The sequence below is a fragment of the Alexandromys fortis genome, unplaced genomic scaffold (genome assembly GCF_014885135.2).
Source record: "Alexandromys fortis isolate MF-2015 unplaced genomic scaffold, M_Fortis_MF-2015_v1.1 scaffold_168, whole genome shotgun sequence".
Taxonomy (NCBI): domain Eukaryota; kingdom Metazoa; phylum Chordata; class Mammalia; order Rodentia; family Cricetidae; genus Alexandromys; species Alexandromys fortis.
This window is the reverse complement of record NW_026068058.1, coordinates 2,851,098-2,874,145: the sequence shown is the minus strand read 5'-3', so window position 1 is coordinate 2,874,145 and position 23,048 is coordinate 2,851,098. Positions and strand designations below refer to the sequence as shown.

Here is a 23,048-nt window from a genome sequence, read left to right as displayed (position 1 = left end):
TCGGGTGCAGCCTTGGAATTTTCCTTGTAAGTCTTCTTCCCCTTCCCCCAGATAGATTCCCATCATGGCTTTCCTCTCTCCCGACCCTGGCTGGGTTCCTCCATATGTGTACAGAATGTCCTCACTGTTCATGCGTCAGCCACTGCCTTATGTCTGCCTGAGTCCTTCACCCCAGCGATATAGCATTCTAGTTAAAATCATTATCTCTTGCCTTTTCTGTGACTGTCACCTCCAGGCTCTATTTCTTCTCCCCCTCCCTGGTAACCATAGCAAGCATCACGGACTGATTTCCTGTGTTGTTCTTTTACTGAAATACCTCCAGTGAGTCTCTTTTATCTTCAGATTAACTCTAAACTAAAGAAGCTTCGTGTTATGGCCCTAGTCTCTCACTTTTGTGTGTATCTTCTGTGGTTCCGCGTATACATACATCACAGTCACCAATCCAGGAAACTCTCTCTGTAAATAAGTTGAGTGATGTTGAAGCATGGTCATGTTGGTAATGCTGCTTTGGTTTTATTTCCCATAAACTCTATCTGAAGTGTCAAGTTCTTTACAGAAACTCATGATAGACCTCCTACAGCACCCATCGCTTACAATGTGAACTTGTTTTCTTTATTTTTTTTTTTTCTCACGGGACATTTCGTATTTACTTGAAGCTTGTAATGATCTTGGATCCATATTTCAGGTGATTTAGGGTTCTGTTCACAACTCAAGCACTTGCCAGACATTTGGTCAATTTAAGGAAAATCATTAATCAATTGATTAACTAATGGGAGATAAGGGAAGTGTAATAAGATAGTAAGTAACTCCAGAGTCCAAACATTGGGAGTTCCTATATAGACTTGGCTTCACTTGGTCTCCTTTGCTTCCTACAGTCTTTCCTGGCCTTGTTCTGAGGAGTGACTGACTACATTAACATGCAGAATGGCTGGACTAAGGCCTGACCCAGGGTAGAAGCCCTATAAGTGTTTGGAACCCCTCTGGTTTGGCTGTTACCTAGTAAGGCAAGAAGGAGAGTTTTGCACAGGAGTTACCTGGAAGAAGCCCTGTGGGTGGTTAGGTAGTCAGTCTAGGTGCTGACCTCCAGGATATATCATATTTTGTTTCTCCCAGTCTTCCCTCAGTTGTCACCATGATGTTCTCTAACGTCCACGGTGCTTTGTAATCTCTAAATTCTTTCCTGAACTAGAACAGTCAGTTTTTAGGACCCTGTGTTCCAAAGCAGCCCCGCCACTGTGCCTGGCCCTCGTTCTGACAGAGGGCTATGGCAGCTGAGCCCAGGCTGCCTCCTGTTCCTCCTGGCCTCTTGTTGTCAGCCCTGCGCTCTCAGTCTTGTTGGGCTTGGTCCAGGAAGCAGCTGCACAGACAGCTCCTGTGCTACATTCTCACATCAGAAGGCCAGGCCTGGGTGACCTGCAGGGCTACCTTCTCCAGAAGGCTGAGTGGGAAGGCTGAACGAAGACAAGTGGAAATGGGTTTGTCACCTGAGGCACAGAGAGCTCCAGTGACGTGACCCTATTGTCGAAGACAGCTGGCCGTTGTTTTGTTCTTTACAGGACAATAAATAAAGCCTTCTGTTGCTATGACAATGTCTGTGCTGCCAGAGGACCTCTGAAGGTCCCTCCCGGAGCCCCTGGCTGGGCTCTCAGCCTAGGGAGGTCATGGGGCCAATGGAAAGCAAATTATTTGCCCAGCTCCAGCTAATGAATAGCTCTGGACATGGGACTTCCTGACGCTGGTGCTGTGTGCGCTCCACCCATACAGCTTGACTGAAAAGTACATTCTCGTGTCTCCCACAAGGCAAAGCCATTGGTTGTACCAGGCCTGCCTCAGAGGCTAAGCCTGGCTCACTCACCTCCTACCTGAGCAATCAGAATATCTTCCCCATCAAAAAGGGCCTGCCTTGCTTCTTCCCTGTCAGGGGTTCCTGGCTGGTCCCACAGCTTTTATGATTCCTGGGATGTTCAGGGTCCACTTGTAGGGAGTGAAGGAAAGTATTTAGAAATGTCATAAATCCCAGAGATAGGTCCTCTCTCTGTTTAGACCATGTTTCCCGTGCATAGGCAACACGGAGGCCAGTTGTCGTCCTCCTCTGGGAGCTCTTGAAACAGCTGGTTTCTTGTGGAGATCTGGACAATGGAACAAAACTGTTTCCCCAGATGCCTTTCACAGGCACATCCTACTACCATGAATTCACAATACCACCGCCACGTACCACAGCCACGCCCATGCACCACAACCCATGACCCAAGCATGCACCACGGGGATGGGTGTGCCTGCTAAGGGGAAGAATGAAATATACTACCAGAGTGGGTGATGAACAGGACAGTAGATGATGAGAACAATGATGTCTGGCCTGCCAGGAGATCTTAAAGTTAGTTTTAAACAAATGCAGAAGCTCCAGACTTCAGTTGCTTAGATCTTTGCTCCCTTGGGACCTCTGCAGCTTGTTCCTTTGATATGGAAATGCACCCATTGATCCCTGCTGGCGGACCTACAGCCTTGGACTCAGGGATGTGGCCTCAGGTTGAAAGAAGGGAATTTAGCTGGCCTCTCTTCCCACCGCCATGAGGAGTCTGGGGTGTGTTTCTTTTCCAGCAGCCCCTCTCCCGTCTCATGTTTTTTTCCTAGTGCTTGAGGGAAATCTCTTTGTTTTCAAAAAGCAAAATAAATGAGTTCTCAGAAATGGCTGCCATGCTCCTGAAAGTCCATATGGAAGAAAATGCAGAAGTCTTCAAAAGGAAGCCTGAGCTGAAAGATATATGCCAGGGTCCATCATGAATAATTCCACGCTCTAGGTGAATCCAGCCTGGTTTTGAAGTGGCTTTTACATTAACCAATTAACCAAAGGAAGGTGCTGGGCAGAGCTGTAGGAAGCTCACGAGGTACTTGGTCATTGTCCCCAGCTTTGGCCAATGTCTTTCCATTTCTGCATCCTCCTCAAAAATCGGCAGGCACAATTCTAAGTTTACTTGTGATTTCCACAAATTCATCTTTCTCTATATTTTACATGTAAAGGAAATCATACAGTACTTTTCTGTCTCTAACCATGACACCCTCGTTCATCTAGATTGTTGAAAATGGGGGTGTGACCTTTTGTACATGACTAAGTTTTGCTGTCATTCCTCCCACCATGCACGTGCGCGCGCGCGCGCGCGTGTGTGTGTGTGTGTGTGTGTGTGTGTGTGTGTACCATAACTTTAATCTTGAAATGGAATTTTATGTTTTCTAGTCTAGGCTTGATTTTCTGGGCTCGCAGGACTCTCCTGTAGCTAGGACTATCGTTTGTTATCTCACAGGCAATTGGGTTGTTTATATTTCTTATTATTGTGAACAATGCTCAAGTGAACATAGGCATGCAGATGTCTCCTTGAGATTCGGATTTGGTTTCCTTCAGATGTGTACCCTGGGATGAGATTGTTGGGTAGCATGCAGTTCTTCATTTAATGTTTAAGGAAAAGTTAATATTGTCTTTTACAGCATCTGTACCAGGCTGCACTCCCTCTGAGAGTGCTCGGACTTCTCCTTTCTCTGCATCTTTGCCAACATTTGCCATCTCTTACATCTCTAGTCTTTTTTCATTAGAGCCGTCTTAGCAAGGAGGTAGTATTGCACTGTATTTCAATGTTGTGATTTCTAATGGCTGGGGAAGTTAAGTGCTTTTGTGTGTCCTCAGTGGGTGAGTATTTGTAAAGTGTTTCTGTGCACTATATGGGTGAGTTGCCACGTATCTAATAAATCATAATGAAGACTCTCCAACGATTAGGGTACCTATACTCTGAGGAGGATTAAACATTGGCCCTGATACTGGAAAGGAACAGAACTATAAAATGGCTGGAAACAGATTCTGGATCTTGTTCTAAGCTTTATTTCAGATTCTTCATAAGATTTAGAAGCAAACTCTTAACCTCTCAAAAATTTTATTTTCTCATAAGAAAGTAGCAAAAAAAAAAACCCAAAAAGACACATAGAATTTTTAAAGAAAAGTCATTTTGTTCAATACCTGGCCCCAAGAGAACTCAGAAAATTTTCCATCACCATTAATGTTCATCTGTTGACCAAAATTGTTTGTTTTGCACAATGTTTCCAAGTATGTGTTATCCTGGGTTTTGTTTGAGGTTTTAGGCTGTCTCCCCAAATCAAATTTATCCCTGAAAGAATAAAAATTAACCCTCACAAAGAACAGTTGGAACTTCCTGCTTCATATTTTAAGGAAAAGTCTAAGGATTAGCTTGTGAGCACTCCTGTGCTATGACACCTTCACTGCCTCTGCATTTGACTGGTTTTGCCTAAAAAGCAAAAGCTCAGACAAATTAGGTGAGTTGTCTTTCACTTTCCGCAGGAATGACATTTAGATGTCAGATACAGTTACATATGGCACCCAAAGCCCATGAATCAATCAGTAAGGCTCCAACCCCAAACTTTCTGAGTATTTACAGGATGCCACAAGCACACAATTCTGCACATGATCTCTTGTGGTACGTTCCTGTCAAAATATAGGTTCTCTGGGGGCTGGGTGTCTAGGTTAGTGGTAGAGGGTGTGCTTAGCACATTCAAGCCCTCAAGTTCAATCTCCAGGGTCACCAATCAAGCAAACAAACAAATAAATAAACAACTGCACTAAAACCCTGTATACATTTTCCTCTGGCCTATGTGTACATGGTTCTTAGAGACTTTTCATCCTTATCATATCTCATTATATAGTTGCAAATAGTAATTCTGGTACCTAGCATTTTGCATGCTATAAAACCTCTGGTGTTTTGTTTTGTTTTAAACAAGGGTTCACTGGGGATCCTTGACTGCCTGAAACCGGCTATGGACCAGAATGCTTCAAACTCACAGAGATCCACCTGCCTCTGCTTCTGCTAGGATTAAAGCCATGCACCACCACTCCCAGCCCCAGCCTGTGTTTTTATAGAGCACAAATGTCTTCAGCTCTCCAGGTCTCAGTGCCTTCTCATTCTTGTGTCTTTACACAACCTGAAGCCTCTGCAGACTCACCTGTGCTGATGGATGCTCTTCTACTGGCAGATGATGGGAGCATTGCGCCTTTTGCTGTTTGCTGCACTCCAAAAGGACACTTCAGTTTTACTATTGTTTGTGTCTAGTTTCTTACTTTTCTAGAACTCAATTACACGTAGGAGCTATATTTTTATTTTCATTTGTGAAAATGTAATTCCTATGTGGGGCATAGTGAATACTGATGAGCTGTAAGTTGAGTGGGCAGTGGATAAACGCATAACAGGTAATCCAAGTCTCAAAAATACCAAGATTATATAAGAGCCACCATCTTTCTATGCATATACAATTAATGGTCCACAGCCAATGCTGAACTATTAAACATTTTTTTAAAAAAAAAAAAAAACACAATTCTCTAGAATCCAGTCCCTTAATTTTCTCTATTACCTCTTTATTGACACATCTGAGTTCAGACTCTGAGGATTCAGTCCTGAAATCAAGTCTCGGATCTTTCCTTTACTTCCCATGTAGCCATGGGAAGCTAGTCCAGGGAAGTAGTCAGTATATAGCATTTATCACTCCTTGAGATTGTCTGATGCATTTATTATCTGTCTTCCTCTGTAGGACTCATACCGACTTCATTTGATGGACTGTGGAAGGCTTGTAGACCACTGTGACTACAGTATGGAGCCAAGGCCAAGACTAGCAACTCCTCGTTAGTAGTATGTTCTGTCATGAATGTCGGTATACACTGCGTACAGTGACAGATTTGGTTTATGATGTCTATTGGATACACAGTGATGTCAGCATCCATCTGGAAGACCAAAAAGGTAAGCACAATGTGCGGCACAGCTGGAGCAGGAGGTGCGCTTACCTTTTTGGATTTATATCCACCTAAGGCCCTCTTCTTCATGCCTCTTTGACAGGCTATTGCCTCTGTCTGTTAAGCATGTTCAATACTTAGCTCTGAGTTTGCCATTTCTTACAATTTCATCTCTATTAGCATCATAATATTAGCTCTGAGTTTACCATTTCTTACAATTTCACCTCTATTAGCATTTTTTAATGCCAGCCATGGCAGATAATGGAAGATATGTCACTTGATGTCTCCCGAATCACAAAAGAACAGGCATTTTTTTTTCTGGTCTCCTTAGGTACATTCTAGAGTCACTTGATACCTATGGTGCTGATAAGGATGATAATTTAGCAGAGGCAGCATTAGGAGAGAGAGGTGAGGTCCTCCAGGCAAGCTTTTGCCCCCCTGTGTCATAAAATCAAAGAGGGCACAGTTTGCTAATGTGCTTTATCTTGCCCATCAGCTCTGGGAACTAACTCACAAGGTGATCACAGTTACTGGGCCTCCTCATCTAAAGAGATATAATCCTAGAAGCAGCTGCCCTTTGACCTGCTTGCTGCCCTGTCCATTACTCACCCTGTCACTGGTCTTGGGTCTGGCCCATCACCTGCTGGGAACTCTGCAGTCTGGAGTAGCAACAGGATGCTTGCTGGGTGAGAGGGTAAGGGTGGAGACTCCTGCTGGGAGGAACCTGCAACTTAGGGCAAACACATAGCACGCACAGCTTTTGAGCCCAAGGCCAGGGGTAGAGAGAGGGGGCCAGGTGCTCTCAGAGCGTTGGGTGCATGGCTATTGAGACCCAGGTGCTAGGAAAAATGTGGTTTTGCCAAAGCAAAATCCAGGCATGAGGGCAGTGCTGACTGATGTGTTGGTGGTTCCTGGTGCTGTCTGTTTCTGTTGCCTACTCAGAACAGAGTGCAGACTTCAATAACAAACAACACAGAGAAGCTAGGGTTCCCCAGTGAGACAATTGAACCTCACAGACAGCCCCCTGCGCTAGTACCTGATTTGACAAGGACCATACTAGGTAAATGTAACCACGAAAAATTCCTTACCAAATGTCAGGTTTGAGAGTTAGTAATGTAGTCTTCCAAACAGGGTACGTGCCTTTGATAGCTGTCTCCTGCCTTGTTCTAGGAAAGTAAACGGTAGACGAAAAGGGAGGAGAGAATAGGGCAAATTAAAGCACTGGCTGAGAGAATCAAAGGCTTGGGTAACTGGAGGAAGAGGAAATGACAAAGCTAAAATTCCAGCATAGGCAGGAATGGTTTTGCAGCAGGCTCACAGCTTCAAGCTGGTTTCTCCAACACTCTGAGCTTCGTGTTACCATCTTGTCTGGGGACATGGAAGGAATGGCCATGAAGTCAGGTCCAGAAGGAAGGAGAGATGCCAGAATCAGATGCACAGGTTACTGCTCTCTCCATTCCCCAGTGTGTGAGAGCTAAGGCACCATGCTCCCACAGAAGCTGATCTTCTATGGAGAGCAACCCAGAGGTGGAGGGAAAGATGAGATCTCAGGAAACACACAAATACTGCATTTCTAGGAAGGCTATGGCTGTCTTCCCAGACCTCTGCTTACCAGGTTTTTATCTTCTGAGAGTACACACACCCAGCTGCCAAATGCTGTGACATGAAAATTGCAATTATCAGGCCTTCAACATCCTGAGAAGCAAGGAAAGGAGTGTGTGTGTGTGTGTGTCCAAGCTTTGTGTGTGTGTATCCTTAGCTTTGACTTTGAACCCCATAGTCAACCCAAGCAGCCAACTGCCTTTTGGGGGTCTGCCAATCACACGGGAGCCCTTTGTTCTCTGAGTCCTTTGAGTGTGATCAGACCACTAGGCTAGGCCACGTTGGCCATCACTGCAGCACTTACTGGGATAAATCAGAGCTGGTGGACTCAGCTTGATAAGTGGCTGGAGAGACGCTTGCGGCGTGTGGTAAACAGGACATGGAGGAAGTTGGGAGCTGGACTTGAGTTTTTACACACACCCCCACCCCATTGTCAGGAAATGTGGGGAGCTGACAGCTACAGAGCACACAATGATGCAGCGGGAAATGGCCTTTATAAATACAGGGGTCAGGGCCAGCCTGGCAAACAATAGGGGAAATGATGATGGCAGGCAGTGGGCGTGGGGGGTAGAGAAGCCTGAGATGATTCTATCAGTGACAATAACTGAACAGGGAGTCGTGGGGGTGGCGGAGGGAGGTCTGGGGGTTGCGAATTAAACAATACAAGTTGCCAGGTGACTCAGTAGCCACAACAGAAGCCGGTGGGGTCTGTAAATAGTTTACAGTATGGGCCATTGTTCCTCCAAGAGCCTCTCCCTGGCTTCTACGTGTCAAAGGTCTCTCTTTTACTCACTTGCTGGAAGCTAGTCCAATGTTCAGAAGATGCTATTCCACCCCACTGGGAGAATGGGCTTTGGCGCCACATTGCTTTGTCTGTGTTCACCTTGGAAACAGATAGGCCACAAAGCAAGCAAGGTTCGCAGGGATCAGGGTAAGGTTCCAATGCCCAGCTTTGGTGTCGTCTTCCTGGATCCATGGATGCGGATAACAGAAAAAGGCATCATTCTTAGGTGCCTGCAGGGAGTTGCATCATTAGGTCATGTCTTAGCCTTGTAGATAAGCTAAGACACGTAAGGAGTACAGAAGAGGCAGTATATCAAGGTGAGATGATTCATTACTTGTCCAGCATGAACTGTTCTGTGTTGGTTAACCAGGTAAGCCTGAGGCTGTAAGTAAAGCTTTCTAAAGAACCTAGATTATTTATTTTGTGGCCAGTCCCTAGTTATTCCTATTAATAAACTACCTCAACCGTTTAGGCTTAATTTCCACTCAGCACACGAGTAGCTGTGGAATGCCAAGCTTCTGAGAACAGATTCCACATAAGATCCTCTTCTTCCTTTTCATCTTTGCCCAGGCAGCCCATGTCTGCTGAATATTGGATGTTCATATTTTATCTTGACAAGCAAGCTGAGTTAAAGAAGTAGGCATATGTTATATCTGTCCCTGGAGCATGTGTGTTTGCACTGAAATCAAAGAAAGATAAAGGAGAAAAGCTATCATCAAATTATACGTTTAATCCTTCCAAATATTTAGAAAGTAGAATGATTTCCATCACAAAACACTGGCTACATGTGAATAGATCTTTTGCAGAAATTGTGTGCTATCAGTATTGGTATATACCGTACACCCTATACTCCTTTAAAGTATTTCATTACAAATGGTATGTGTATGTGTGTGTGCACATATGTGTGCATGAGCATGTGTTTTGTTTACTGAGTAGTTAATTACCTCATGGTTATCCATTTCTCTAGACTGCAAGCTTTCTCAAGGTAGATCCTATGTCCCACTTTTCAGTGTGGGTTCTCAGTTGTCCGCATGGCTGTGACAACAGTTCCACACAACCAGAAAGGTCACGCGCTGCACCTCGATATTTGCTCTCCTGCATTTATAATATATATATATATATATATATATATATATGACAAAAAATTGCTCTTCAGCAGAAAACCATATTGTGAGAGAAAATAAATGTATTTACTTTAATCCATGCAATGCCTTGAGAACCTGTGTAATTGGGCCTTACAGCCATCCATGAGTGAAAGGCATTCTCTCTTGTACTCTTCTTCTGTCTTTAGTCTCTCCAGGGAGTCACCTGGGAGCTCTGACCGTGGGTCCAGGTGTATGGCAGGAAGCTAAGCAATGTTGTTCAGGTGTGAGGATGTCTTCACCATGGGTGTTAGTTACTTTTCTGTTTCCAGGCTAGAAAACCATGACCAAGGCACCTTCCAGAGGGTAGGGTGTATTGGGACTTTCAGCACCATAAGAAGAATCTATACTGGTGGGAGAGACCCAGCAGCAGGTCTTGGAGTAGGAGGATGAGAGAACACACTTTCAACTGCAAACATGAAGCGGAGATTGTTCACTGGAAGCAGGATGAGGCTATAAACACCCAACGTGTATCCCCATGATGTCCTTCCTCCAGCAAGGCTCCACCCCACCAAGGTTCTACAGTTTCTTCAAAAGGCAGCACCAACTGGGGACCAAGTGTTTAAAACATGAACCCATGGGGGGCATTTCTTATTTGATCTACCACAATATGGATGTCTCCAAAATGACAAAACTTGGTGTGTTCTACTTTCATACTAAAATGTTATTGTCAAACAATATGCTGTTTCTGCCCATAGCAGCCATTTACATTTGAATTTATAGCAACTCTTTATGGCATGATTTTCCTATATGTTTGATATAATGTTGTATTATTTTGTTTGCCGTAGTCTTCAGAGTGACAAGGGTGTGTGTGTGTTGCGTGTGCAAATGCATGTGTGTATCATAGCTGTAGGTATGTAGTGGGTTATGCCATGTGGGTAGTGAAAGCTTATTCCACATTTGTACAACGATAAAAGTCACACAATGACATATTTCTTAGAATTCTTCCATTCATTAAGCAATGTATGAACATAATTTGATACATGTGATTTAAGAGAAAACTTGACAAGATACCAATTTTAAGCTCAATGAGTGTAGGATCAGAAAAATACAAATTTAAAACTTGGCTCTATCTTAATTCTAACTTTGATATTGCTGGTAAAAATACATTTTCTCACAAATAATTTTTGTTAGGTATTTTTGAAGTCTTAAAATATTTGTGTGCTTTAACCTAAGAATTTTATATTGAGAATTTCATAAAAATGTGGGCAAAATCCAAAAAGGCTATTGTACTTTTATAGAAATAATTCTAAAAGTGGGGCTAAATCAATATTGTAATAATGAAAGATGTTTAATCAAGTTACTGCAAATAATAAAATGTGCTATGGCACTGATTAAATTAAGTAAATTAGTGCCACTAAAATTACTTTTAATGCTTAATTTGGATCAGTGACTATTGTTTGACAATATTGAAAGTTCAAAATATAAAATTGTATAGAGAGTATCTTCTCAACTCAAAAAACTACATATAAATCAAAAAGATGAAAAATAATTAAAAAGATTGTTGAGCATTTTTTCACTACATGTTGCAAAGGTAGTTTTTTTTCTTGATTTTTCTCTTTCTAGAATTTTAATAGAAATTTGTATTTAATGACCAGTTGAAAATCTTGGTAAGCCTAATGTTGAAATTTCAAATTGAGATCTATTATATCCTTGGAAAGAATGAATACTTAAGTGTTGTGTAATAGAATATTTGTTCAACTATGTAAGTATGTGCTGCATTTGTCTATGGTACGTAAAGATGTGTTGCTGCTTTCTTTACCTTGACTGCTTAAGGCACCTGATAGGTCTAATAAAAAGCAGAATGGCCAATAACTAGACAGAGGAAATATAGGCAGGGCAGGCAGGCAGAAAGAAAAGGAGAGCCAGTCAACCAGCCATGACCCAGCCAGCCAGGGCTCAGTCAACAGACATGGAGGAAGTAGGAAAGCAAGATGCACAGTAAGTAGGTGAGGTAAACGAGCCCCAGGGAAGCACATAGACGAAGAGAAATGGATTAATTTAACTTAAAGAAGAAAACTAGCTAGAAAAAAGCCTAAGCTAAGTCTGAGCATTCATAATTAATAATAAATCTCTGTGTCGTGATTTGGGAGCTGGTGGCCCAAGAAAGCCTGCTACACATAAGAGTTTTCAAGAGAGAAAAAGAGAAAGATATAGGGGTATACCCATATCTCTTGCAGACTTTTTTTAAGTTCTTGAAACTTAATATAAACATTACCAAATATGTTAGAGGTATGATAACTTGAGCCATGGGGATCTCCCAGCTACACTGTAATCTTATGGGGCATCTATCTATCTATCTATCTATCTATCTATCTATCTATCTAATCTATTATCTATGCATCCATCTATATAACTTGATTGTCTATCATCTCTCTACTATCTCCTGGCTTCTGACAAACCATTGAAATGAAGAGAATGTATATAATATCCCTTCATGGGATCTTCTAGAGGCTCTGGAAACTTCATGTGAGAACTCATGGGCTCAAATAATGGACTTTGTCGAATTTTGTTATTTTTTTGAAAATTTGCAGATAGAGACTGTTTGGTTAAAAGCATCACCTCAGCTCTCTGGCACCCCTTTATAAAAAGAGTCTCTATTGTTTAGTTAGGGGGCTTCACCTAGCCCCTGACATCAGAATGTTGGGCTGAAAGTTCCATTTCAAAGCTCCCTCCCCTGGGAGTTGCCTCAGTCCAAACTCCACCTCTGAGAAAGTCACCAAACGGTGACCCCTCCCCAGGGAAGGTCAAGACCACTCCCACAGGCTATTTACACTGCCCCCAGAGCATGAACATGTGGTCTCCCCTTTCCCTCTTTTTTGTTCCATGTTTTCCCGGAGCCACCTGGGAGTGCTGGCAGCCATTAAACATGGGCCTCTTCTAGTTCGGTTTGATTTGGTCTGATTAGAATCATTGCATCTGCAGAGGAGTTGGTCATTTAAGGAAAAATACTTAACAGAGACCTATTGATTAAAGAAAAAGCTACCAAGCTACCAACAGGCACCATGTTGGGGGCTGTGAACGTAGAATAGACTAAGAGATACTCACTGACTCTCTTGTTTACCTATTGTTGGTTACATATCATTAAAGGTATTTTCTAGGTGCTAAGTCTTTTTTTTTGTTTTTGTTTTGTTTTTCGAGACAGGGTTTCTCTGTAGCTTTGGTGCCTGTCCCAGAACTAGCTCTTGTAGACCAGGCTGGCCTCGAACTCCCAGAGATCCACCTGCCTCTGTCTCCTGAGTGCTGGAATTAAAGGCGTGTGCCACCACCGCCCGGCGGTGCTAAGTCTTTTAATACTTGCAATGAACTCATGACTCGGGTGCTTTTATTGTTCTCATTTTAGAGATGGGTAAACTGAAGCCTAGAATAGAAAGCAAGTTGCCCAGAGTCACAATTCCAGGACTAGTGGAGAAATCAGGAACTGAACCCGATAACTATGTGCGGTTCTGATTTGTACGTCATTTGTCACTCTGAGTGAAGACAACAGCTGTGACCAAGCTAAATGGCCCTGCACGGAACTGAAGTGTTTGCATTCCTGTGGCTTCCTCAGTTAGGCTCCTTTAGGGTAATCCCAAACTACACCTTAACTGAAAAGAACACTATGAAAGCAAATAGTAGTGTTTGCTTAAAGATCAAAAGTCCTATTCAATACTCATTCATGTAATAAATATTTATTAAGGATATCCTGGAAGCAGAGATAAAAGACTTAATCCAAAAAGACAGACAGACGCAGGCATAGAAGTCAACAATGTGCTGACGGTCTCTGGGAACTTCTATGGATTTTTGCATGATTAGACTTTAGACATTTTAGACAGGGCATGCTGAAAATATGAGACTACAGGGTGAGCTATTTGGAAATAGCTTAGGAATCGAGACGATATGTATTAAGGGTTTAAAACACAAAAGATATCTGAACTGGATGAAGGGGCTGAGGAGGTGACTCAGGGGTCAAGGCATTTGCTGCTTTTGTAGATGATTCTGGTTAAGTTCCCAGCACCCATATGGTGGCTCACAAACATCTGTAACTCTAGTTCACAAGAATCTGATTCCTTCTGCCCTCTGTGGGCACCAGACATACACATGGTGCACATCCCTACATAGATGCAAACAACCATGCACGTAACATAAAACTCAACCCATCCTTGAAAGGAGGGAAAGACACAAGTCTGTAATTATATCACTTTGGGTGCCTTTAGGAATAAGATACTGTGTAAAGGCTAATCTTGTTTGTCAACCTGCCACACCAGGGAAACCCCGACTGAAGAATCATCGCCACTGAACTGGCCTATGGGCATGCCTGTGGAGGATTTCCTGGATTGTCAATTGATGTAGGAGAGCCCAGGCCACCGTGGGAGTCACCGTTCCTAGGCAGGTGGGTCTGGGCTCTATTCGAAAAGTAGCCAACAAGAGCAAGAGAAAAAAAAAAGCTAGTAAGTAGCATTCTGGTTCAGTTTGTGCTTCTAGGTTCCTGTTTTGAGCTTCTGATGCTAATGGACTGTAACCTGTAAGAACGAACCTTCATTCCCCAAGGTGCATTGGATCACGGTGTTAGCACAAGATTAGAAAAGCAAGCTAGGAAAATGAGTTCACTTTATCTGGGTGCTTAAATAACAAGTTCAAATAACTTGTGATTAAATTGAATTAAATGACAAGCTTAGGGACTATTTGCAGAGTGTATGGTGGGCTTTAATAAACACAAAGGGGACTGTGAAAGAACGGGCAACACCAGCAGTAGGATCCTTTAAAACTTCCAGGCTGGTGCTCATCAACAAATGGTTTCTACTGAAACCCAGAAAAAGAGACATGTTTGAAGGAATGCTTGATGGAGCCGGGTCTGTCCAGGACTCAGGCAGGCCATGGATATCCTGCAGGAAGGTGCAAGGTAAAATTCACAACACACTCTCTCTTGTCTCCCTTTAATCTGCGAAATTAGGAAGCAGACAAAGAGGAAGAAGCTCACCAGCTCATGCTGCCAAGCTCTGTCTCCCAGAGGATGAGTATGGTGGGGAGGAAACAGATCATGGGGGCATCCAGAAGATATTTAATCCAGTGAACTTTGTATGTGTACTTAAGAGGGCGTGGAAGCTGCCATGACTCCCTGGTTTGGGCATGGGACCAAGTGAAGTCTTGAGAAAGGGAATATAAGACAATGTATAGGATGATAAAATAACGTGTTCTGTTTATTATGGAATCCATTTTGAAGTAGATATAACTAAGCCTTATTTGCTTTCTAGGTGGAGGTGATTATATATCAGATGGAAAGCTAGGTGTTCCTATCAGTTTGTATGGGTGAGCCGTGAAATCATGGTAGCAGATGAGGTTAGGGGAAAAGCAGGAAGGGGCAATCTGAAGAGATGATCAAGGAGTCGAGGATCCCCAGTTTGTGAAAGATATAAATAAATCATCATAACCCCAAAGAAGTAGCTTTGGGGGCCCAGTTGCCTTTAAGCCTGGCCTTTTCCTACACGCCAGGAATCTTGTTTCATGTTTGCTTTGTAAGGACTCTCTAGGTTTCTGGAGTCAGGTCATGGATGCTTGGTGAATGGATTTTACAGTTGGGAAGTCACATACCTGAGCTGATCTGCTGGGTTTCAGATGAGAAGCTCCCCCAATGACCTTTCATCTTCAAGGTTCCTTACCTTTCTGGGCTTCTGTTCTTGGACCACGTTCTACCTCACAGGGTGTTTCTAAGGACAAATGAGATAACGTCTGTGAAGCCCCTGGAGAGGAAGCCTCGCCGGAGATAAGCACAGGCTCTGGTATTTTTAGCTGAAGAGCGCGGGTTGTCCAGGATATGCCAGTTAGCAATTCCTGGAGCCCTGAAAAGGAAAGAGAAAGGGTGGCTGGGGGGCAGGGACTTGGTGCCTTCAACAATATTGTTTTTTCGAGAAATCCCTCCCACCCCGAGTGTAAGAATACACGTCAAAGGAAGCAAACGCCATCTGTAGATAATACAGGAAGGTGACAGGTTTGCTTGCTTGCAACTGTTACAGCGTGATGCTAATGTCCTCTGTCCTGACTGCTGGTTCACTCTAAGGGGCAGAGGTCTATGGGGCACCTACTGAACTGATAATGAATCAGGGCTTAAGTGACTCTCTGTTTCTGCACAGAATGGCAGGAAACATCTTCACCACCCACGACTCCTCCAGAAAGTAAGGAGTTTGGTGGGGGCGCATTTCCTGCCCAGATTCCAAAAGTGGTTCTCAGTCTTAGTGAAGGTAGGAGAGCCGACAAGGCTGACCTCACACAAGCAAGGCTGCAGAGCTATGATAGGAGCCGGCCTGCCCTCCGATCCATATCTGCCGCCTGAGCAGAAAACATCCCAAAAGGAATAACAGGAAATTTGCTTTGATAACTTAATTGGAGAAATGTCTTGCATGAGTTCCCCCAAGTGCTTCACCAATGTTCTTTGTTGCCATTTTGCAGTGTTTATCTCCCAACCCTACGGTGCAGGCCTAAGCTGCCTTCTCTGTGGGAAGTCAATAATGTTTACTTACTGCCTTTCCGGCTCAAAGATGAAGATTAGCATTCGATAAGCACATTGTAACTTTCCTTGAAGCTAGCATGTTAGGTATCGTTGATGCATTTTCCTACACAAACCCTGGCAGATCTACGGCTGCGTACCAATAGTCATACTGGGATTCAGATTCTGCTTCCGGTAGATGAGGAGAATAACAGTTAGGACGTAATCTAAACATTTCAAGGTCTTCTTCTGGATCCATCATTTGGAGGAAATGATTTCCATCATTGAATTATTATGGAAGTTAGACGAGTTAGTGTAGGGAGAATTTAAACAGCTATGCTGTTATACTCAGAAACTTAAAAAAAATGAAGGCTGGAGAGATCTCAGTTGGTAGTGTTTGCTGTGCCAGCATAAGGACCTGAGTTCTACCCACTAGAGCCCACGTAATAAAGCTGAACGCAGGCCTAGGCTGTCGTAACCCCAGCCACTGCAGGGGGCAGGGAGAGAAGCAAGAGCATCCCTTGGGCTTCCTGCAGATATGTCCAGCCAAATTGGTAAGTGCCAAACTCAGCAAAGACACCCTGTCTCAAAACAAAAACCAAACCAAACCAAACAAAAAATGCACACACACACACACAAAGGCAAAAAATAAAAGAAACAAAATATGACACACTCTCTAATTATGTGTTTCTTCAGCTCCGTTGCCCACAAGCAGCCAAGCTGATTCTGATGAAACAAACCACAGAAGACAAATTTGCCTCCACCTTGGTCACCACGTTAACACTAAATTTCCTAAGGTATGGATACCTAGGTTATATAAGGAGAAGTTATTAATAACAGAACGAATTTGGGAGCTGGTGGAGAAGTTCAGGCCACATCTCCCAAAGGTCTCACGCTGAGAGATTATCAATTCAGCAATTGCTTGCAAGCAAAGCCTTGGAGAAATGCAGTGTTCTTAGCAGATGGGAAGCCTCTAGTCATGCGGAGTTCTAAAACTTTAGCTTCATCAAGAATCTACTTCTTTCGGATCCTAACTAGGAAACCGGGAGCCAGTTCAATCTAGTGCGAGCCCCCACAGTCTGCTGATGATATAGCCAGGTAGAGCCTGACTCTCTTCAGTTTGAATTCTAGGTCTCCTCCAGCTTCTCTTGGATGACCCTTGCCCTCTTTGAGTACTTTCTCCTGAACAGTGGAGTTGGTCAGGGAGAGTGTCTCATGGAAAATGCTCATAGGTACTTGCCTCCCGAGAGAGCGGTTATGTATCTGGCTTTGAACATATTTTTCCAGCCTTCAGCAGCTTCTCTCTGTCGTAAGATTCTATCTGCATCATTTCGAAGAGTGACGTCATGAAGAACAACAGCTCCTGTTTCTTCATGTGTCCACCTCCCCTCCCCTATGTCCTCAGGACCTCCCCTCTGCATTCAGGGAACACTGGGTATTGCAGCTGCAGTCACACACCAGTCTTCACGCCACATCTCAGACACTGCAGGCCTCTTTCCAACAGGGAATCAGGCAAAGCGACAGACTTGATTCCCAAAAGGATAAAAAAAAGAAGTGTTCTAGCACGAACCTCTTGTTGCCCCGGGAGACACATCAGTTATGGCCCTGCCAGCAGGCACAGGTCTTCATCTGTGGCCAGAATATTTCTTCTTTTCCCCATTCATCCAGGCCTTTGGTTCTTTTCATGCTCTCAATATGGAGGGAATCCGGTACTTTCTTCAAACTCGGGTTTGGAAATTCAATGTGTATGAAATTTCGGGAGTATTGAACTCTAACAATGAAAGGAAAGTCTAGCTACTAAACTGGCATGCCCTTCAGGGAAAGCCACAGACTTTATGAGGAGCAGAGAGAATTGTCAGCCTAGAGTGGAAATGTTAAATGGGCTTATCATCTTCTTGCTACATGATGATTTTGGTGTCAGTTTTCATTCTGGTGTCCGGTGCCATGTGGGAAGAGCCAGCGGTAGGCCCAACACACCTGTGGATGCCTGATGAGGACAGAGGGAAATGACAATAAGTTGGAAGGCAAGGGAGAGTGGTCACCTGCTCTCTGAGAGATCTTGATCACCTCGGAGCATTGGTGAGTTCCTGTTGTGTTCCAGAAAAACCTCTGCCACAGTGATCTATCTCAATAGATACACAACTCATCTACCACAATGAAACCATCAAAAAATCCAATTCAGCCTTTAAGAGTCTGGGGACCACCATTGCCCTTTTGGTTTGCTCTCCCTCACACATAACTATACATCTGCAACTTTTAAGACAATATTTTGTGATTTTTTTTTTAAATTTTATTTATTTATTTTTTAAAAACCATCTTTTCTTATTTTACATACCAATCCCAGGTCCCACTCTCTCCCCTCCTCCCACTACTTTCACCTCCCCCAACAGCCCCCTCCCCCATTCTCTTCTCAGAGAGGGTAAGGTCTTCCATGGGGAGTCAATGAAGTCTAGCAACATTGCTTTGAGGTAGTACCAAGGCTCTCCCCACTATATCTAGACTGAGCAAGGAATCCATCCAAAGAGTTCCAAAAACGGGTTCCAAAAAGCCAATACAAGTAGTAGGGATAAATCCTGGTCTCACTGCCAGTGGGCCCACAGTCTACCCCAGCCATACAACTGTCATCCACATTCAGAGGGCCTAGTTTGATTCTCTGCTGGTTCCCTCACTGTCCGGTCAGAGTTGGTGAGCTCCCATTAGCTCAGATAAGTTTAAACTAGTTTTTCTTTCCTTAGTAAAATAGTGTGTGTGTGTGTGTGTGTGTGTGTGTGTGTGTGTGTGTGTGTGAATGTGCATTCTGTCTGAGTGTCCAGGGAGGTCAGAACAGAAGAGGGCATCACAGTGCCCAGCACTTGAGTTACAGGTAGATGTGAGCCTCCTGACCATGGAATTTGGGAACTAAACTCCAGTTCTCTGCAAGTGGTCTTAACATCTGAGCTGTTTGTTTCTCAAGCTCTTTGATAACTTTTTCTACAGGAAGGGAATTTTCTTCATTAGAGAAGGCAACTTGGCAGTGGATACTCAATCTAGTTATGTTGAATTTAAGACTACTTCTTGAACATTTTGTGCAGTTTGATTTCTTCCTCGTCTTAGTTTCTCAAGATATGCTCCAAAGATCCCCCAGAATCTTCATTACGTGCACGGCTGTTAGAGGAGACAAACCTCGGGTTCTGTTGCAGACCACTGGGAGAAGAATTTGTTGTAGCACACTTTCCTCAGGATTTCTGGACAGTGACATTTGGGAAGTGTGCTGTGTCTGGATGTGTTCCATCGAGTTAATGGTAACAGCTTTTGTGTCTGCTGGCTCCACGGCAAGACACAGAACTAAGGAGACATTATGAAGCCCATCCATTTCCTAGTCCAGAAAATGCAAAGTAACTATTAAATTGAGCCAGGGAAAAATCTTTTACTTCTGCTTTTAAATATTATCGTATTTCTATTATTATATTTCTATTATCATATTTCTATTATTATACTATTATAGCTGTGTCAACAACCCCGAGTTTCATTAAGTTTTGCCTTCTAGAAACATCATATTTCAACTGTATGTACATGGCTCTTCCCGGTTACATGTAAGATGTTTGCTGAAGAGATGAAATTGTGTAGGTAAGATAGACAGGCTCTTCTGACCGAGAGCATGGCTGAAGACATTGTTCACCAGCTGTAGTTTGTACCTATGTATTTCAATGTCCATTTTTTTTAAAATGTAGATTCCCTATGCCCAACAATAAAGTCAAGGAGCGTCTCGTTTGCCCCCGAGGGCTTCAGCCAAATAGCTGGCGGTGCAGTGAGAACTGAAACATCTACTCAGGTATTCCTGATGTTTACCTGATAAACCCAAGACTTGCCGTTCTATTGGAGGGGAAAGGAAAGCATTTTACTTGTATGCACAAAAATCATCACGATTACTAACAATTCTCCATTCCCATTGACCGTATCGTCTCAGATTTTACAGTGTATGTGGACTCCATCAGGGCCTGAATTTGGACTTCCTTTGTTTCCTTAGAGGGAAATCATTTTTAATTCTCTGAAGTAGAAACTCAGTTTTGAGCTCTGAGTACTGGGATTTATGTATTTTTTCCTTTTCATCTCAAAAATGCCTTCCTCGAAGAAGGCAGTGGGGTGTTGTTCCCTCTGACCTTGCAAGGTGGCCAATAACCGTGATGATTCTCTGCAGAAGGCAACCCTCTTAAAGGAACTCGTGCTGACACACCAGTAACACCATCTGAAAGAATCTGCTGCCTCTTTCCTGACATGGGAGCCCTTGCTCCAGCGCCTTTGGTTTAAGCTGCTGTGGGGGTGTGCGCCTGTATCTTAGTGTGCCGCTCTGTTTTGTGGTGTTTCTGCAGCTGCCTCTACCACTCTGTGGGCGTTTTCTTGAACTGCAGTGGAACCACTGACTGGCTCCCAGCCTCTGCTGTTTTTGCAATTCTCTGCAGAAATGGCTTCAAGTGTTACTTTGCTGGGTCTGCTTGGGGGCAACCACAATGATGAACAGCGATGAACAGGCACGAACTTCTTGACGTATACACTTCACCCCCTCGGCTTCCCGATAAGATCACACAGTAGCGCTGCAAGAGGCCTGACATATTCTGCCCTGGTATTGGATGGAGGGCTATCTTGTCGTACTTCGGCTGCAGGGGCTCCCTGGTGCTGCGTCTTCTCCAAGGCCCTGCTTTCAAGGAGAGCTGGCCTGATGGGAGATGTCCTGCTGAGTATCCAGAGCAGTCTGGAGGTCCACTCCAGATGCCGTCACAGGCCTAGAAATCCTTACTCTCTAGCATCATACCACCGTACTCAGTTTTTATCCTGGTGGCTTCACAGCCCTAACTACGATGAGACGCACCTTAGAAGCCTGTGCGTTTCCACCCAGGCAGTTCTGTTTGTTCCAAGGTTCTCACCCGTATGTCCTCCAGCCATTTTTGGCTCTGAGAATTGCCTGATTACATCTTCTACGCTCACTGGGAAGTGTGGGGGTGTCATATGATGTCCCCTTCCAAACAAACGGCCCAGTTAGTGGGGCAGTCTGCACCACAGGTTTTTCACGCTTTATTTGCCAACTAATGATTCCCTATGACTCAAAGAAAGAAAAGCAACCCTTGATCCTGGAGAGATTTAGTAATTGATTTGTGGGATTATCAGAATCTAATCCTTATCACCAGAGTAATATTCAACAAATCCAACTCACAAATCCAAGTTTAACACGTGTGCACGTGCACTAGTGTGCGTGGGTGCGGGGTGGGGAGAGTGATGGTGGTGGCTAGAAATTTCTTTCTGGAATCTTGTGGTCAGTTGAAATGAGAAGTTTTATTTTGTTTTTGTTTGTTTGTTTGTTTTGAAACAGAGTCTCCCTGTGAAACATCTGTGGCTATATCCCGGAACTCGCTTTGTAGACCAGGCTGGTCTCAAATTCACTGAGATCCACCTGGCTCGCTTTCCTGAGTGCTTGGATTAAAGGCGTGCAGCACCGCTGCCCAGCAAACTGAGAAGTTTTTAAACAAAGGAAGAAGCAGAATTGAGAAAGAGAAAATTACCTGAATCAGGGACACTCAGCAAAGGACAATGCGATCATGAGAAAGAAAGGTGCTGTAGCCGAGGAATTATTAATTTTTTTTTGCAGAACTTTGTAAATGACAGCTATTCATACCTGGCAGCTGTTCATTTTAATTGTTTACAGAAAGATGCTGAGAAACAGAAATTGTCAAGGGCAAGCAGAGGAAGGTGGATAGAAACAGCTTCATCGAGTATTTGCATCATTCCATCAAGGTCCCGTCACTGTTAGGAAGTTGTTCTAACTTGGTTTATCAGATGGAGAACTCAAGGCTTTGAGGTACTTGCAGACGCATCACTGGATGGACAAGGAGTGGAGCTGAAGCAGGAGCATGTCTGGGTTTGACTTATTTATCCACGCTGCCTTGCCCTGTCTGAAAAGTGAAATACAAAGCAAAGGCTTTTGTCCAGCATCTCTAGGGCTCACAGCCTACCTCAGGGTTTCTGGCTGCCCCTGTCCCTAGATTGTGAGTTGAACTCTCTTCCCTTGGAGTCTGCTCACTGTGCTGAGGTCTCACATCCATCAGCCACAGTTACCCATACACATCTCACCAGACTTGGCTTCTCTATTTTTAGCTACAGACAGTTGCCTTAAATTTTTATGAGCTTAATTTTTTTTTTACTTTGCTTCGTAGAATGAGGGAAATATGGTGCACCCAAGGGTGCCCTGTATATGGCTGTTTAAACCCTCCCTGGCCATTTCTGACATTACAGAGAAACTCAGCAATCATCATGGTTATAGACATGACATTCAGTGTCCACCTAGCTAGCAGAGTGGTTGTCTAAATCAAAAAGAGGAGCAAGGCAGCAGCAGGAAAGACAAAAGCCAAGTTCCCTCATGGCATTGCTTTCAAGATTTCCATTCCCCAGGCCCAGCAACTGGAACTTGGAACTGAAAAAGGACATTGGCTCGGGTTTATTCACAAGAGCATCCTGGCAAAAGGGAGCCCCTCATCCTGAGCACTTCTTGCTTTCCCTGGGTCAGCTCTTAGTTGGCCCTTTCTCTTGTCTGGTTAAAGATGGGGAGTCAGTGCGGACTCTGTTACCGCTGTTGGATGAAGAGCCAAATCTTATTCATTGCTCATTTCCCCAGGTTTGAGCCCCAGTTATGCTGGCTCCAAACTCTGGGGTCTTCTAAAATAAAGATTGGACCAACTGACTTAATGTCACCTTTTCTAGTGGAATATTTGCTTCATCCACATGTGAGAAATGACTGGTCAGGAGAGAAGGTGGAAGTGAGCCTGGTCCGTCATCATGCCCTCCCATATCTCCTCAGAATACCTAAACTTCATGGCTTCCTTTTCCTTGATCTTCCTTACACATTAGGGGTGGGGGAGAGATGCATGCACACATCTCAGTACAGTGGCCTTTGACAGCCTCCCAGATGCTCCAGTGCCTTTCCTCCTTGACACCCATTGGTCCTGGCGGGGCTGGAAGAGCTGCTGACTTTTCTTGCTTGCAGAAGCATTGCCCAAGACAGTCTTGTGCCCAAACCGTTACTGAAAAACTGTGTGCTAACAAAAGTGTAAGCCATGCTAAGCCACGCTCCTGACAATAGTGATCACTTTAGTGCAGGGTGGTTTTACTCTGCGCAATTGCAGACTATCTAAGATGAGAAGCCCTGAGAGAGCTTCTCTTCCATGTCCGCCATTTTGAAACTGGAGAATGGATGCATTGGAAACCAAAGAGCTTTGACTCTCCCTGAGTTTTCAAGGCTTGCTGGCC

General features: G+C 43.9%; 2 long non-coding RNA genes across 4 annotated transcripts; both read left to right on the top strand.

Moving 5' to 3' along the window:
- Positions 1-8,210: 8,210 nt before the first annotated feature.
- LOC126487306 (uncharacterized) lies at positions 8,211-16,610 on the top strand. Of its 3 annotated transcripts, XR_007588330.1 has the most exons (4): positions 8,211-8,485; positions 9,583-9,948; positions 13,558-13,682; positions 16,470-16,610. It is a non-coding gene; the product is annotated as an uncharacterized lncRNA (long non-coding RNA). The 3 variants fall into 3 exon arrangements; XR_007588332.1 differs by lacking the exon at positions 9,583-9,948; XR_007588331.1 differs by having other exon boundaries at positions 8,211-9,948.
- A 1,762-nt stretch (positions 16,611-18,372) lies between these two features.
- On the top strand, positions 18,373-22,482 carry LOC126487307 (uncharacterized). Its single transcript, XR_007588333.1, has 2 exons — positions 18,373-19,584; positions 21,118-22,482. It is a non-coding gene; the product is annotated as an uncharacterized lncRNA (long non-coding RNA).
- Positions 22,483-23,048: the final 566 nt, after the last annotated feature.